Source organism: Miscanthus floridulus, chromosome 6 (assembly GCF_019320115.1).
Source record: "Miscanthus floridulus cultivar M001 chromosome 6, ASM1932011v1, whole genome shotgun sequence".
Lineage (NCBI taxonomy): Eukaryota > Viridiplantae > Streptophyta > Magnoliopsida > Poales > Poaceae > Miscanthus > Miscanthus floridulus.
In genome coordinates this window covers 13,361,030-13,379,880 of record NC_089585.1, presented here as the reverse complement: position 1 = coordinate 13,379,880, position 18,851 = coordinate 13,361,030, and positions in this window count along the sequence as shown.

The window sequence follows — 18,851 nt, the reverse complement described above, 5'->3', positions numbered from 1 at the left end:
CCCTAGTACCAACGCAGTTCGCCCTAGTGTGGCGAATTGCGTCCGTGACCGAGGGGCAAGATTTAATAATGCATATTGTTCGTAGATTTTACGCATGTAAGCAAAGATTTGATGTACTATATATTGGTTTTGTTTTTTGAAGCTAGATGGCTGACCCAAGAAACATGGATGAGGAGGAGTTGATGATGAATTTGATCAACACTGGCACTCAAGTTGCCGGCGATGATGGTGCTAAAAATAATGTGCAAGAGGATGCAGATGACTGGAGTCGGTACTTAGCTCTTGAACAAAATGAGCAACAACATATTGGCCAAGTATATATTTTTTATTATTAGCTATTTATATTATCATATGTCTTATGTGTGCTCATGACATTAAAAATAATGTTTATGTTTTGTAGCCCTCTGGATCGACATCAACAACTACAACGAAGAGTAAAAATGTTCGAGGTCCCAAAAAGCCATTGGAGGGCCGCTTCATCATCTCAGAGTTCAATGTGGATACAGGCGAACCGGGGGGTCAAATAAAATAAAATTCGTGCACTACTATGGTTACCTTGTACGGGACCGGCTCCCGATCAGTACCCGTGAATGGAAGAAGAAGACTAATGCTCCTCATATTAGTTTTGTCTCCAATCATGACAAGACGTTAATTTGGAATGATGTCTTAGAACATTTCATGCTTCAAACAGATGGTTATGATGATATAATAGATGGTGATGAATTGAAGGAGTGAGTTAGGGATTGGGCAATGAAGAAGATGGCCACCCAGTTTCAGACTTGGAAGAAACACCTATACACGACGTATGTCAAGAAGAACATAGCACCAGATTTCACTGTCCTAGGCCCAATCTCAAAGCAGAGGCCCTATTGGGATGAGTTTGTACAGTACAAGACGTCGGAAGAGGGTGTGAGTCGGGTGATAAAGAACCAATGTAATGCCCAACAGAAGACATACCACCATAACTTGGGATCAGGTGGTTACCCGACTGCCATTAAGAAGTGGAACAAAATGGAAGTAGACCTTTTTGCCAAGGGTATCACACCAGAATCACTCGAGTGGAGAGAGCGTGCAAAGAATTGGTTTTTCGCTCATGGGGGAACACTAGACCAGGAGACAGGGAAGTGCGTTTATGGCGCAAGACTGCAAGAAGCAGCAGAAAGATTGTTTTATGCTCAGAGAGCTACTGCTAGTGGTGCGTTTAGGCCCAATAGAGAGAAGGATGAACTGACATACGCCATCAGGACTATTGAACACGGTGGCCGAACTAGAGGCAAAGGAAGTGTCTCGTGAGAGCTTGGATTCCCTCAGGATAGACCTTCCTACAGAAGCCGCCAGAGAAAGAAGGAAGAAGGGGCACAGCGGCTCCAGAGGTTGGAGGAAGCGGTGCGTGAAGCACAAGAGCGGGGAAAAAACCTTGAAGCGAGAATGCAGGAGAAAATTAGAAGGCAAGTGCAAATAACAGTGAGTGCAAGCAAGCAGGCATCAGAGCTAGGAATCAACATTAGCCAATTTGTTCAGTTGAAAAGCAGCTGTGCTTCCATGGAGATACCAAATCAAGGGGACACAGGACTGCGCTTCCCTGTGGATGATGTCACTAAACCTTGTACATCATGTGAGCTACACATTTTGAAGGGGAATTCCACAATCAAGGTGGCTATCGGTCTTGTTAATCCTATCGACCAAACCAAGACACCAAGGATTCATGAGAACATAATCCAAGAAGGATATGCTACCATTTCGGTAGATAAAGCTGAAAAAGGTTTTAGTGATTTGCCTCTTGACATTCCTGGAGGTGATGGCGAGAAGACTCTAGGAGAAGCAGAGAAGACATTCATTCTATGGCGTAAGCGCTACATCATCATTCCCGGGATGTTGCCTCCACCTCCTCCTGAACTACTTCACCATAGGTGCAGATGAAAACACTACATCATTAATTTATATTGGCTTAAATAATTAACAATCTGCTCATAATAATATGTCATTCTGTTTTTTGTAGCAGATCCTCCTCCAACCTAAATCCAATTGTTCAATCGCCAGATCATCATAGTGCTCTGTACGATGACAATGTGTTGGAAGGCGAGGCTGCATCCACACCATCTCCAAGGAGGTCTCCAACGCCGCAGCCACCACCTGCAAGGAGGTCTCCAACGCCGCTGCCACTACCTCCAAGGAGGTCTCCAACGCCTCCCCCGCCCCCGCCTACCAAGAAGCCAAGTACTAGCAAGAGGCCAGCCCCACAAACGAAGAACTAGTCCCCACCGGCAAAGAAAGCCACCGTGAAACCAAGGGCTATTCCCAAAATAATATCTGAAGAGAAGGAAGAAGTAACTGATGCATATAAAAAAGATATGTCCAGATTCTATGACAAACATAAAAAGGATCAAGAAGCAAGGAGAAACCTGGAGAAACCGTACTTCTTCGTAGCTCCAGATATTCTAAGAAAAAAGGTGGCTTCTTACCAGCAACAACAGCGGGAATCTCGTAAGCCGTCCAAATCAACGTTAACGGACTATGACCGCACTCTCACCAAGTCAATTGAGGCGGCACAGAAAAAGAAGCGGACAGGGAAAGGAGTTGCACAACTAGGACAACAATCGCACCAATCAGTCCCCCCGCTAGTTGTTGGTAATGAATATGGTTCGAATTTAGGATTAATGCATCAGGCAAACATACCTCCGGATATCGATTTGGATTACCTTGATGAATTTATTGAAGAGACTGGTCTCGACCTTTACTAGATGTTTGGTGATAGAAACATTGAGAGTGCGGCGGAGGTTGATATTTGGAAGAAAAAATTTGTATTAGGCCAGAGTCTATACAACCCTCAAGCCTTAGGTGATCTGGGGACGTAAATGTACCTGCTAAACAAGTGGTACATGCAGACGTCTACCGGTGGAGACTTCTGCGTTGGTGTCAGAATTAGAGACGAACATTGGTTCCGTGGCGATGATGTTATGTATATTGACTTTGTAGAATTTCATCAACTATGCCACCTGACCTCTCTGGACAAAGTTATCATTGGCTGCTATTTCCTGTAAGTAATAATTCTTTTGATCTATTATTAAACTCATCATATGTGTGTATATGCATATAAATTATCCTAATAAGTACTATATATATGTAGATTTACAATGACAGAGCACAGAAAGGAAAGTTGCAATGAAATTGGTTTTGTTGATCCCCATATAGTATTCAAAGACCCAGTTACTCCAAAACCTAATTGGAAGTCTGAGTCAGAGAGTAACCTCATGAACTTCTTAGTGAACCAACGCCACAAGAAGGATATACTCTTTCCCTACAACTTCAAGTGAGTGTTAATAATGTCGATCATCCTTAATGGCTCATATGTTGATTCTAGTTAATTAATGAGTGTTATGCGTTATATCCTATAAACACATGCAGCAATCACTGGATATTGATGGACATCGATCTGGTGAAAAGTCACTTGATAATCTATGACTCGATGAGAAAACCACAACAAGACTACCAAGATATGATAGATATTATCCAGAGATAATTTTGGTATCTCTAGCAACTATATATACACACAAACATGATGATTAACTATATCTGATGACGTGGCAAATTTTTTATTGGGCAGTGTTTGGAAAACCTTTATTGAGAAGCAACACATGGGAAAATACAAAGCGCCACTGAATGTAATCCCTTTGAAAGTAAATCCCCTAAATCGCATCATCTTTATTAATTAAATATATAGCTTTCACCGGATCACCAGATTGGATGACAAATCTTTTTCTCGTAAAGTGGTGTCTGAGGCAGGAACAGGGGAACAACTATTGTGGTTACTATATTTGCAAGTTTATCAAGGAGGTCTCCCAAAAAACTCCTACAGAGAGACTCAAAGTACGTTAAAAATACACTATATATTTATTTAATTATTATTATTGATTGTATTACTATGTCTTTATATATATATATATATATATATATATATATATATATATATATATATATATATATGTGTGTGTGTGTGTGTGTGTGTGTGTGTGTATGTATGTATGTACATATATTAATTTATTTTCCTTTAATTCAAACATGTAGGCTCGATGGTTGGAGGAAAAGGTCATACGACAAGACCAAATCAAAGCAATTCAAGAGTCTATAGCCGGATTTTTTAATGACCAGGTCATCGATTCCATGGGCGAGTTCTACTTCGACCCAACACTGCCATGGAAGCCAAGCTACAGGATGAGAGGAAACTTGTTATATCACAACAACTGTAATGCAATCTTTTGTAATATATGCACATAAAATAATATAATGTAAAATACGCATATGCATGCATGCATGTATATATATATATATATATATATATATATATATATATATATATATATATATATATATATATATATATATATATATATATATATATATATTTCTATGCTTAAATTGTGTGATTTAATATGTTCATTGTGCTTGAACCGAAACATACTATACGCGCGTATAAATGTATTATTAGCAGCGTACAATACGACTTCGAAAACCTATTTTGAAAAGAAAATAAAAAAATAAAAAAAGAAAAGAAAAAAGAAAAAAAACCTTTAGTCCCGGTTCGTATTACCAACCGGGACTAAAGAGTGTCGGCCTCATGGCATGTCAGGAGGCACCTTTAGTCCCGGTTAGTGTTCCCCTTTAGTCCCGGTTCCTGACCCGGGACTAAAGGACCCCCTTTAGTCCCGGATGCTCGCTTCCGGGTGGAGAACCGGGACTAGAGGGGTTCCCCACCAGAAATAAAGGTCGTCTCTGTGCCCGTGCATGTATCCGCGCGTTGGCACATGTTGTGGTGCATGCATGCTTAAATTTGGAAATACATTTGGTGGACCCTAGGTATAATAAGGGGCTGTTTGGTTCTGACCTTAGCGTAGGTGCCTAGGCCAGGCAGCCCATCACGCTGTCGATTTTGAGCGCCTGGTGGTCGGATAGACCTGCCTAGGCAAGCACCCCTAGGCCACGCTGTGAACCAAACAATCTCGAACTCATCGGTGCGATCTCATTACGTAAAAGAAAATCACACGTCATGCATGTTATCCGCATCACCTTGCTCATCGTGCATGCATGGCTCCAATCCAGCCGGACCCAAACCACTGGCCGTCAGCCATCCACGCTAGGTCGCACGGGTACTGATCGGACCTAGGAGGTTGTTTGGTTCAACGATTTGAGCCTGTCAACCATTGACAGTGTAAACAGGTAGGGTTTGTTAGACGTTTGGATGGACTGGCACGTAATAGATCGCACCATGAATGATTGCATACCCTCCCATTCCCGGAGTCGAGACGCTATCGCCACCATCCTCATTGCAGCACGTACGCTACGTGTGACTCTCCCGCGCCGCATGTCCTCTGCTCCTCTCTTCTCCAGCTCCGACCCTGCTTCGACTATGAGGATGGCGCACCCCATACCCTATTGCTCTCCTCACACCTCTCCGTTTAACTCCGACACTTTCCTTAAACCCTAATTGTGGATAGTGTTCTTGATTTTGATGGGATTTTCAGTGAAAAGGGAAGCTTTACAATAGGGACATGGGGAGAGCCAGAGAGGACCAAGGGCATCCTTTGGCCCGTGCGATCATGGCCCCGGAATCCAAAGGGCCTCATTGTTAATATAAGTACATTAAGTATATATTGTGTATTAAGCTCTGTCTCAAGTATTCGTGTAGCCTAAATGACCTAAATTAAGTCTAGTGTGCAGTCTATTGTTTCGATTGATGGTTTCTATACATTCATGTATCATGTGTCTTGCATGTTGCGACTGGCAAACCAAGGAGTCAGGTACTTTATATCTAGTTCTAATCCATCATTTATATTCTCTTAGTTCATAATATGTTATTTTCTATACAATATATTATGGTTTACATTGTCGTCATTGTTTTATTTGGACACTTAACTTAGGCCCTCATTTAAAGTTTCATTTGAGGCCTTCAAATTCCTCGGGACGCCACAGGAGAGACTATTAGCTTGTGTTTGGTTGGAGGGACTAGGTGGGATGGATGGGATAAATTCATCTTTGAAGGTGTTTGGTTGGGAGACTGAGTGGGATGAAGTTACCCCCACAAGGAATATTCACTGAGATTTGAGGAATGGATTCCCTAACCCTGCAGGAACCCTAACCCCGCAGGAACCCTAACCGTCGTCATCGTCTTCTTCGTCTTCGGTGGGGCGCGGGCATGCGCGCGTGCCTGCATGGGGTCACATGGGAGCGGGCACAGGTTACGTGGGCGTGGGGTCGCGCCATCGTGCCGGAGCGCCATGGTCGCATGTTTGAATTTCCGAAACAAAAAAAATTAAGGAATGAGTAGATGATGGGGCATCTCATTACTCAAACCAAACACACTCTATGTGTACCAATTAGATCAGGGAGGATCATCGATTCAAGGTGCATGTGGTCTTTTGTCAATGCATTATTTTCTCTAATGCAGCTCTTATTCCTTTTGCTGGCGGTATCGATTGCTTTGCAATAGGTAGCGGCGGGAAGGAGTTCCCCATTGCTGTTTCTTCCCTTTTGCTGAACCAAACAATTCCCTAGTGTCTACGGGTTCTTCCAAGAATTTTGCAAAAAAAACAGCATGGCACTCACCATCTCGTTTCTGTCATATTCGTCGAAGGCACCTGTACCTGCGGAGTTTCAAAACACGCAGCATTGCACGGCTACGAACCGGTTGCTATACAAGGCTCCCTTCCTAGCTACTAGCCAAACTTGCGCGCTAGCATTGAAGGAGAAGAAAGTCGGTGGCACTACTGCTCAATCTCAACACTATATAAACCGTCTCTTCTCTCGCAGAGCCCCACAAACCGCCTTACAATCCCTGGTTCGAGAATCCTACAGCGAATCCCACCGCGAATCCCACCGTGAACCCAAGCCGAGGTCACGCCACTCCGCCATGTCTCGCCGCGGGACCCCTAAACCGTCGTCGACGAGTCCCTACAGCCTCCACTGTCCCAAGTGCGACGATCGGAGGTATGCCATCACGCATATCTTCACCCATCTACGCTGGTGCTCCGGGCGCCCCCACGGCGACGGGGCCGCTGTGGCGGCGCGGCCTGAGCAGGAGGTAGCCAGGGAGGCGCAGGATCGACTGGCTCCAGGTCGGAACCGCGAGGAACGGGCGGCGCGAGCATAACAGCAAGCGCGGGGCCGGCGAGCTATGCAACGGGTGGCGGAAGAGCAAAGGCGGGAGCGGCTGCGCATTCTGAAGGAGGACCCAGCGGCCTCAACTTCCGTCACCTCGCCCTCGTTGTCAGCGTCGGACTCCACCGCGGCGGCGTCGACGTCTACCTTTCCCGCCACCGCTTCCTCTTCGTCGACGCCGGCCACCGCTTCCTCCTCGTCCGCGTCCAACTTCCCGGCCGCATCCTCCTCGACGCCGACGCCCACCTTCCAGGCCCAGGCCCACTCGTTGTCGCCAGAGGAAGATTCAGCGTCGTCCCCGTAAGGGCATCCTTGTCACAACCCAGACAAGTTTGATAGATTCATATGAGTAACAGTTAGATTGGAAGGGAGGAAGGAGAGCAAGCAAGGGGCGGTTCAGAGGAAGCTTGCGGAGGCAAGGTAATTGGTACAAGGTTTTTTCCTGGTTACCCTCTCTCTCCTCTAGCCTATTACATTTGTCAGATTCCCCAGAGATCAGGCGCTTCACGCTTTCGTCCACTCGGCTCAGCTGGTGCGCGTGCTCGACATCCTTGCCCTGGTGGAGCGCCTTGGATACGGCCCAGGCCCATGTGTGGTGGCCTCCTCTTCTGATGGCCGGCATGGCTCCGCATCTTGGGCCATAACATCCCCTCCTCCTTGCGCGCCAAGCCGACTCCAGATGGTGGCGCGAGGAAGCTGCTGTTGGAGATGCTCCAAGTCCTCCCATGTGGCTAGAGAAGCTGGCAAATGAGACCACTTGATCAGCCCTCGAGAGATTGAACGCTTACCTTTGAACACGGACCAGACTTGCAAAATCCGTTCAGGAATACTCCAAATAAAATCCGCTGAAGGGGGATGAGGTGTGACAGTATGATGAGCACCGACTGACTTTTTCAATTGTGACACATGAAAGACTGGATGCACAGAGGAAGAAGCGGGCAGCTCCAACTGATAGGCCATGGTACCCACACGAGCAACCACACGGTACGGTCCAAAGAATTTGAAAGACAGCTTCTGATTGGCGCGCTGACTCAAGGAAGATTGAATGTATGGTTGAAGTTTCACAAACACCCAATCATTTACCTCAAAGTGACGCTCAGAGCGATGTTGATCGGCATACTTCTTCATGCGTTGCTTGGCACGGTTGAGATGCTGTCGAATGATATCAGTCGTAAGAGCTCTGTCGGAAACCCAGGTGGCCAAATCTGTCGCTGGAACATCTGGACTGTTAGCAAGGCCAAAATGTCGGGGAACATAACCATACAGAACTTCAAATGGGGAGCGCCCGAGAGCAAAATGCCAATTGGTATTGTACCAAAACTCTGCTTGGCCCAGCCACTGCCGCCAAGTGCGAGGACAGGCATGCGAAAAATAGCGTAGAAATGTTTCGACACATTGATTCACCCGCTCCGTCTGACCATCGGACTGTGGGTGGTACGTCGTACTCATACGCAACTCCACACCAGCCAATTTGAATAACTCGCGCCAAAAGTTGCTAGTAAAGATCTTATCCCAATCTGAAACGATAGCTTTGGGAAGACCATGCAGTTTATAGACTTGCGAAAGAAAGAGCTGAGCAACAGAGGCAGCAATGAATGGATGCTTGAGGACCAGAAAATGAGAATACTTGGAGAACAAATCTACCACAACCAAAATGCAGTTGAAGCCACCTGAAGACGGGAGCCCTTCAATGAAATCCATCGAGATGACTGACCAAGCTCCGTCAGGAACCGGAAGATGTTGCAATAGACCAGGAAGCTTAGCTCGATCAGGCTTGGCTTGTTGACAAACAGTGCAAGCAGCTACAAAAGCCTTGACAGCTGACTTCATCCCTTGCCAAGCAAAGATTTGTTTGAGACGGCGATAAGTAACATCGACACCGGAATGTCCCCCAATAGCTGTGGAATGCACTGCTGCAATCAATTTAACATGCAGATCCTTGTTGTGACCCACCCAAACGCGCTAGTTATAACGGAGCAGGCCATCCCTCAATGTGAAACCGGGTACTGCATCAGGTGTAATGGAGAGCTTAGTAAGGAGCTCTTGAGCACGGACATCCTGAGCATAGGTGGAAACCACTTCCTCAAGCCACTGCGGTTTACAGACTAAAACTGTAGCAAGCTGAGATGAGGGAATGTGAGACAAGGCGTCGGCCACACCATTGTCAGCACCCTTGCGTTACACAATCTTGTACTGAAGGCCAACCAATTTAGCGAACACTTTCTGTTGCCAAGGAGTGTGCAAGTGTTGCTCGGTGAGCTGCACAAGACTGCGGTAATCAATCACTATCTAGAACTCCACATGCTGAAGGTAGCTACGCCACTGCTCCACAGCCATCAGAATTGCCATATACTCTTTTCGTAAGTGGACAAACCCTATGAACGAGGACCCAAAGCTCTGCTCAGATAGGCTAAGGGATGCCCATTCTGCATCAACACTACCCCAATACCAGTACCACTTGCATCGGTTTCAACTGAAAAGGGTTGACTGAAATCAGGAAGGGCCAGCACAGGAGCAGATGTAAGCGCCTGTTTGAGAGCCACAAACGCCTGCTCCTGCAAGTCTATCCAGACAAACAAAGCGCCCTTGCGCTCCATCAAGGGACGTGAAATACTGCCAAAATGCCGGACAAAACGCCGGTAATATCCGACGAGACCCAAAAAACTACGTAGATCCTTGGCTGTTTGGGGGGGACGGCCATTGGACCACTGCCTGAACCTTCTCAGGGTCCATGGCGACACCTTCAGCCAAAATGATATGACCAAGGTAGCGTAACTGGAGCTGAGCAAAGCGGCATTTGGACATCTTGACCTGCCACTGATCTCGTTGCAGTAACTGTAACACCTGACGAATGTGCTCCAAGTGTTCATCGTAGGTACGGCTGAAAATGAGGATATCATCAAAGAATACTAACACACACTTGCGCAAGAGGGACCGGAGAGTGGTATTCATAGCTTTTAGGAATGTAGCTGGAGCTCCAGTGAGGCCGAAGGCCATAACTCGAAACTCATAATGGCCTGAATGAGTCTGAAAGGCAGTCTTAAATTCCTCTCCCATTTTTAAACGTATCTGGTGATACCCAGCAGTGAGGTCCAGACAGGAAAACCAAGAGGCATGTGTCAACTCATCCAGTAACTCTTCGATAATAGGCACCGGGTACTTAGCTTTGACAGTAAGAGCATTAAGCTGCCTGAAATCCACACAAAAGCGGAAGGTACCATCCTTTTTCTTGACTAGCAACATTGATGAAGAAAAAGGACTATGACTGTGCTAAATGGTTCCTGACTGTAACATATCTGAAATTTGGCGCTCGATTTCATCTTTGACAGCTGGAGGGTAGCGATATGGACATACTAAAAACGGACTGGCCCTGGTAGAAATGGAATGGTATGATCACAATCACGGGCTGGAGGATAACCCAAAGGAGGAGCAAACACCGACTAAAATTTAGCTAAGAGTGCCGAGACTTCTGGTGGAACTGCTCCCTGACCAACAAATGAATCATCCGACAAAACTACTGATACCTGCACCACTAAACCTAGAGGCAATGCTGAGAGAGAACCCTGCAAGAAGCATTGGTTTTGTCCTTGTGTGATAAGCAGCCACTTGTGTTGCCAATCAATGTTCATTGGACTATAAGAAGCCAGCCAATCCATGCCCACAATGAGCTCATAAGAAGACAACGGCAACACCTTAGCTTGAGAGACAAACTCATGAGTCTGAACAGTCCAAACAAGGTTCTAGAATTGAGAGGAATAGAGCAACTGCGAACCATCTGCCACCATGACTTTGAGTGGAGGGGAGAGAACCGACTGACCTTGCAACTGAGCAGCCAGTGCAGCGCTGACAAAGGTGTGACTGCTGCCAGAATCAATGAGAATGCGAACTGGATGACCCTGAATGTGCCCCATGAACTGAATAGAGGTGACCGAGGGTGGACCGCCAGAAGCAGCCATCGAGATAGCAATACACAATTGAGCTTCCTCAGTGCCAGCTTCCAAACAGTCATCATAACCTTCATCCTGACAATCCCTAGAAAAACAAACCTCCCACAGTTCTTGCAAAGCATGCAATTGAATGGCTTCAGGGCAACGATGATCCCATGACCATTTCTCGCCACACCGGAAACAGAGGCCATGAGCGCGCCGATAATCACGCAACGTGGAGAGCTTGTCATCCATACCACGAGCTCGGCGGTCAGGGGCCGGATGTGGTGGCACTGGCTTATCTTGATGGTCCAGACGCAGTGGTGAATGAAGCAGCGGCGGCGGCGGTCCGTGGATAGGAGCCTTAGCAAAGGTGAAGGGTTCAGGTCGCCGAAGCTCCTTCTTACGAACAGGATCCACCAATTCCTCCTGCAACAGAGCAAGGACACAGGCAGTATCCAAATTCTGGGGACGTTGCATATGAACAGCAGCACGAATGTTGGTACGCAAACCATCGACAAAAGTCATAGCATAGTAAATTGGATCGGTATTACGGCCATAAGCAATTAACTGATCTACCAACCCAGTGAATTTGTCAATATATTCCTAGACTGAGGCTGACTGGTGGATGTGAAAGAGCGGACGAACCAGCAGTTCATCCTGGTCTTTACCAAAGCGGTTCATGACCAGTTCTTGAAACTGTTCCCAGCCCCCCGAGCGAACCTGCTCCTCAACCGATTGCAACCAACACGCCACGGCGCCAGACAAGTGCATGGTGGCTACCTTGACCCAGCGGCGGCGCGGAACGAAGTACATCTCAAAATAATCTAAGCAATGCCCGAGCCACAATTTTGGGTTGGAACCATCAAATGGAGGAAAATTGATTTTAGGTAGATGATGATTACCCCCATCCCCATCCTCATAACCACGATGATCCTGAGACCCGTGCACCCCTCCCGAACCACCCTGAGTGCTCGCAACGAGAGCTGAACTCGAGTAGGATCGATACAGCTTGGGTTTGGAATCGGGATCAGGCGGGATGAACGTACACTTGACCGGGGATCGAGCGTAAGACTCAAATCCCCGGTGGCTTGATTCCTCGTGGGGCCCTAACGGGCGGAAGTGAGTCTAGCCAGCGGGAATCCACGCCGGGGACTCCTTGGGGTGCTGTAGCACGCCGGTCTGCGTGGCCTGCGTGGCGTCGAGTACGGAGCAGCTCACCAACTTGCGCAGCGCAGTCATCTCCTCCCGCATCAACTCCACCTTCTCCTCGGTCTTCCTGAACGCCCCAATCTCCGCGCGCAGTTCCACCACGGAGGCGTCCATCTTCGGTTTCCAAGCGTCGAGCACCTTGGCGGCGTCCTCTAGGGAACCGACGCGGGCGTCGATGGAGTGCTCAACGGCATCGATCCGATTAGTGAGGTTGGATTGCACAGACTTGAGCCCATCGAGAATGAGTTTGGTGTTGAGATCCATGGCCCCAAGCTGCTTGCGGAAGCGGGTGAAATGCTCGTGGTCGATTTGGTGGGGCTCCAGGGTGAATCGATTTCCGACGATTGGCTCCTACACCGATCAGATCAGCCTCGGCACGGACCTATAGGTTCATCACTCATTGTCGCAGCACCGAGGACGATCAACCAGCCGTCGGGGGTTACGATCCCAGATCAAGGTGAAGGAAATCAAAAATCGGCCAAGAATCGAGGGCTCTGAGTACCAATTTGTCACAACCCAGACAAGTTTGATAGATTCATACGAGTAACAGTTGGATTGGAAGGGAGGAAGGAGAGCAAGCAAGGGGGCGGTTCAGAGGAAGCTTGCGGAGGCAAGGTAATTGGTACAAGGTTTTTTCCTGGTTACCCTCTCTCTCCTCTAGCCTATTACATTTATCAGATTCCCCAGAGATCAGGCGCTTCACGCTTTCGTCCACTCGGCTCCGCTGGTGTGCGTGCTCGGCATCCTTGCCCTGGTGGAGCGCCTTGGATACGGCCCAGGCCCATGTGTGGCGGCCTCCTCTTCTGATGGCAGGCATGGCTCCGCATCTTGGGCCGTAACAATCCTCTCCACCCACGTCCGCTCGTCTTCGGAGGTCCCCGTATTGATCCGTTCTTCGAGAGGTTCTTCAAGGATTCTTTGGTCGTTTCTGTTTCTGTATTCTTGGAACTGATCAAAGGATATTGCATCTCGTGTGATGGTCTGGATCGGTTCTCGATGGATTCCTTCGTTATTTCTGTCTTTCGCTTTCTTAGAACCCTGTTCTGATCTACATTCACTTGTGATGAACTATCTGTTAGTTCTCGCCTCAGTTCTAATGATCTGATGAAAGCTAATAGATTCTCGTTAATTGATTTGGCAGTTCATACCATTTCCTTGTGTCCCAGTGTGGAAATTGATACTGCTGAGTGGGCATCTTGGGGTGAAAATTGCAGGATTTTGGTATAAACTTGTTGACATAATGTTTTCTAGTTTCTTGGAATAGTGCATCTGTGCATGACAGAAGTTCCATACTCTGTTAGTTATTTTCTTGAGTGCTAAAATCTAAGTTTTGCTGCTGAACATATGATTAGTCGCTCTGGAAATCTTGTGAACTGACTGTCAGTTTTTGTTCTGATAAAATTTCTGAAATCTTGTGAACTGACTGACAGTTTTTGTTCTGATAAAGTTTCTGTTTGCTTCATAGTACTATCATTTTTCTTGTCTTCGAGTTCAATGATTCGAACTGCAGCTACTGCTTGTATCATACTGTTGTATAACTGAAGTAGCAAATGCTTGATAGTTGACTCTTCTGCTCTATGGGATGCCTAATCAGGTGATGGTGATCGAGGGCAGTGTGTCTTGTCTAATGGTCTAGAGCAATTCTTGATGGATTCCTTAGTTGTTTCTGTCTTTGAATTGGTTGAGCTTAGCTTTGGGCTGTTTTTATTGTTTTGTTCATGTCTGAGTTTTGGCCATGCAATTACGATTTGTACGTTCTTGGTTCAGTTCCAGTGTTCTGACAGAAGCTAATAGATTCCTGTTAATGGATTTGGTAGTCTGTACCATTTCCTTGTGCCCCCAATGTGAAAATTGATATGGCTGAATGTGCATCCCTTTTCGCCACAATGGTTGCTAATTTCTTGAAAAAGTGCATGCCACCATTTACTTTCTCTGTTTAATCACTTTGTTGAGTGACTAAAACCTTTTGATTTTGCTGTTGAAAATATGATTAGTCGGTCTGAAAATCTTGTGAACTGCTTTGCTTGTTCTGATTGCTTCACATCATTTTTCTTGCATTCCATTTCAATGATGGATTCAACTATTGCTTATATCATACTGTATTACTGTTATTAATTTGTGATAACAGAAGATAATAAAGGGCGTACTGTAACAACACAAAAATCCATACACTAAAAATACCAACTACAAAATTTTTCTTAAAACTCCCATGTGTTGATGAGTGTCATATATAGAAACCCAACCTAAGAGATGCATTAGGTCTAACCCCAACCTAAGTCATCACACAAGCATGGCATGCCATTGTTAATCATGTTTATCTAAATACTGACAAAAGAAACATAGCATATAATGTTAACTAAAATGGTGATTTGGATTTTCATCTGTTTTATGTAATGCCTAAAAACTCCTTTAAAGAAACACACCATAAAGTAATTATTACTCAAACCAAAGGATAAATGTTTAAAAGGAAAACTATTTCTATTTGTGTATAACAAAACTACACCTATTTTTGTTATACAAAATAGCTAAATAAATTTCTAATATATATATATAAATGATATGAGCATCATATCTAAAAGGTACACCAATTTGGAATTCAAAATTCAAACCAAATTTGAATTCAAAACAAAGAAGAAAAAAAATAAAATAGAAAAAGAAAAGGAAGAAGGAAGCCTCATAGCAGCCAAGCCTGCTCGGCTTCGCGGCCCAGCCAGCCCCAGGCAACCGAGTTGGCCCAGCTCGCTCTCAGACCCGCGCGCTCCCAACGGCTGGCCCAGCTCGCCCTCCCGGCCTCGCTGGCCTGCTAGGGCTCGTGGCCCACGCAGCCAGCCCGCACGCCGCTCACGCCCGCACGTCGCTCACACCTCGCCTGCAGCCGCTGCCACACGGGCCCCACCCATCAGCCTTCCTGTTCATCTTCTCCGCCCACGCCTCAACTGCCGCGCGACCGGAGGCCGACAGCCCTGGCAGGAGCGGGTCAGGGGGTCACGCCCGGGGCATGGCCCTGTCTCCTTGGCGCCACGCCCACGTAACCATGCGCGGGCCGTTGGATGCAAGCACGCGCCTCCGATCGCCCTCGATCTCCATCCGCCGTTCACCGAGCTCCATGGCCGAGCTTCGGCTATAAAGCCCCGGCCTCGGGTGCCCTAGAGCTCTCCCATCACCCCGCCACCACTTTGTGGCCGTCCACTGCGCACCCGAGCCAAGAGAGAGTAGGGAGAAGAGGGAGAAGGGAGAAGGGGGGCGCCATCGGAGCACCACCGAAGCCACCGGAGCAGGAGACGACGCCACTATCGGCTACAGCAGCGCTGCACTGCTTCTGGAGCTACATGGCCTCGAACCGCCACTGCATCGCCTAGCCTCGCCGAGCACTATGCGGTGAGCACTTTGCTGAGACCCCTCCCCAGCCAATCAGTACGAGCTCGCCACCGTTTGAGACCCTGTCGATGCCTCTGTGCACGCGGCCAGCCACCACCGGAGGCCGCCAGGGCAGCACTAGAACACCACTGTGCCCGCAATAGCCACGTGAAGCTCACATGCACCACCGAGACGCCTCTCTGAGGCCGTAGCCACCTCACCGCCGCCGCCGTCGTGCCCGTAAGACAGCTGCCATGGCCGGCACACCACGGGACCCCGCACGCCGCGTTAACCCCACCAACAAAGACGCCGAGGCTCGGCGGAGCTTTCACCCGCATCAATTGCGCACCAGCATCACTGGCGAGGCTCACCGGGTGTTCGCCGCCGGTGTGTAAGCCGCCGTGGGAAAAACAGAGGAGAGGGGGTGAGATGGGCAGCGCAGCCCTGCGCTCGGTCCACCATGAACCATGCGAAGGAGACAGTAGCGTGGACATGGTCCACCACAGACTGTGTCTACGGTCCATGGACCGTGAACGCCAGTCTACCATGGACCACACAGTGCGGGCTGCACGGTAGACGAAGCCCAGTGGGAGCCCATGGCAACGATGTGGCAGCGCCACAGCATGCCACGTGTCTGGGCCGGCCCGGCCCAGACCGGCCCAACCCGAGCCCGCCAGAGCCCGTTTGAGACCCAGCCCGAGTTGACCGTTGACCGGTCAACATTGACAGTTGACCTGGCCCCACATGTTAGTGTCACAAAGACTCGGGACCCACATGTCGGTGAGTGACGTCATGCTGACGTCATGACTACGTCACGCGGGTCCCACCTATCAGTAACAGCCCAGCCAAAGTGACGTTGAGCTAACGTAACGATGACGTCAACTGCTGACATCAGCAGCACTGTCCCCACACGTCAGTGACCCTGATCCATTGACTGTTGACTCACCCGTTGACTTGACGTTGACTTTGACCGGACCCACATGTCTGTGACCCAAGAGCCCCTGGTCCCACCTGTCGGACCGATGGCGTTGATGACGTCAGCAGGACCCCACTTGTCAGCTTAGAGCCGAGCTAATGACGTCATGCTGACGTCAGCATGACACGTGGACCAGCCATAGCGTGACACGTGTCAGCCCAGGGTTAATTCGGCCTTTTCCATTTTTAGAAATGAATTAAACTTCAAAAATTCATAACTAATTCATATGACCTCAGAAAAATATGAAACTAGGACCAAAATTCATCTAAAATCGAGCTTTACGCAATGAACCCATGTTTGAGTGCATTTGGCTCTTTTGAATTTTCATTGCTTCTTTGTGCTATTCTATAGACGTCGCTAACGCGACTATAATGCGAACGTTGTAGACTCGGAGGATAACCTAACGGACGAGGACCGTGAGTACCATGAGGAGAACAGAGATGACTACACTGAAGGTGCCACATCCCACCCAATCTCATAGCACCTATTACGCATGGCTAATATAGAACTGCTATTGCTTTACTTTACTGTTATAATCATACTATGATAGGACTTGCATGGTAGTATGCTTACTTGATGGCCCCTACCTTGACGCAACCTTACCCCTACATACTCTGCTATTAGGCTAGACACACGCTCACTACAATATTTCATTACTTGTACTTCTACTATGCTTATACTACATTAATGCGTGGTGTTATCTGGATTATGGGGAGAGTGCTGCGTGTGTGACCTGGGTGTGTGGAGGGTGAGGGTTGTGTCGACCAAGTTGGAGTATACGACGAGCCTGGGGCAAGTCTTGCCATGTGGTGCTACCTGGGCACCCCTAGGATGGATACCTGTGGTGGGTAAACGGTATATGAGGTGGCCCTGGGTGTGAACCTATGATGGGAGGAGCCCGGGGTGGAGGTGCTGTGGTGGCACGATGAATGGAAACCCTGATGAAGACATTCTAGCTTGGTCAACCCTAAGGACTTACTAGTACTCAGATTCACCGGGAAGCCTTACGTACCACTCGCCCTATATGGTGCGGGACGGCCGGACTACTTGGTAGGATATTGCCACTACTGCTAGGTTGATAACGGATAGTGTAAGGAGGTACGGGGCGCGGAGGATTTCCCCCACACCCTTCCGAGACTTCATGGAGACCTTGTGGACCCAGCTCATGACTCATAGTTTCAGCCACCCCAGACTAGACTTGGGGGTGTACTAGGGCTGAATGGTAGAGTGGCATTATCCTAGGCTAGCAAGCGGCTGGAATTAGCCTAGTTGACGACGGTCAGCGAGGAAGGCGGATCTTGTGGTTATGTAAAACCTCTATAGAGTGTATGGTTGATCGATCGATACATGTGCCGACTTGTTGGCTATAGACCTTTCCTGGGTTTCGCTTAAACTAGATAGTGAGATGAGTCCTTCTCTTCTTCCCCCGTGAGAGAGTGTCGGTCGTAACTAGGGGCTACGGGCCTTGAGATAGTGCCGAGAGGGAGTTGGCCTGTCGACTGAGCGATGGTATGGTGATGGTGTGGATGGTGGTATATCGATCCCAGGATCGAAACCTGGCTCTAGAAAGGGAATGGGGTGCAATGGGTGTGGGAATGGTGTTAAAACTTGACCAACTATTATTATATATGCTATTGCATAGGAAACCTCAGCCTTATAGGTTTCTTTTGATTATATCCAACTTGCATCCAATTTCCACAAAGCAATGCTCATAAGGTGGGAGTGGCCAGTATAAATCGTACTGATAAATTTTGGCACACAGGTTCTGTTGAGGAGTATAGCTCCGAGGAGTTTGACGGTTGAGGGGTTCATGCCTACGCTCGAGTTTGACGATCTTATCTTTAAGCTGTTCTGAATGAATGCTACTTTTGATTCCGCTAATGCGGCGATATAATAATTTATGTAATTCCACACTATTTGTACTCTGATTTTATCATTGTATGGATGTGATATTCGACTGGAAATTGGGTAATATGATCTACAACGGTCTTATTACACTTCGACGCTGTGGATTTCCCTTTGTGGAAATCAGGTCGTTTCAGTTGGTATCAGAGCCATACTTGACCATAGGATGAAACCCTTAGAAATGGACGATAGAATAGGACATGAACAGCCCTTCTTTCGGTTATATATCGACCTTGTATTTAGTTTTATGCAAGGCTTATCTATTATTGACCTGCTAACACCTGTTCCATAAAACATGCAGATGGCAGCGAACGTCGACTGGC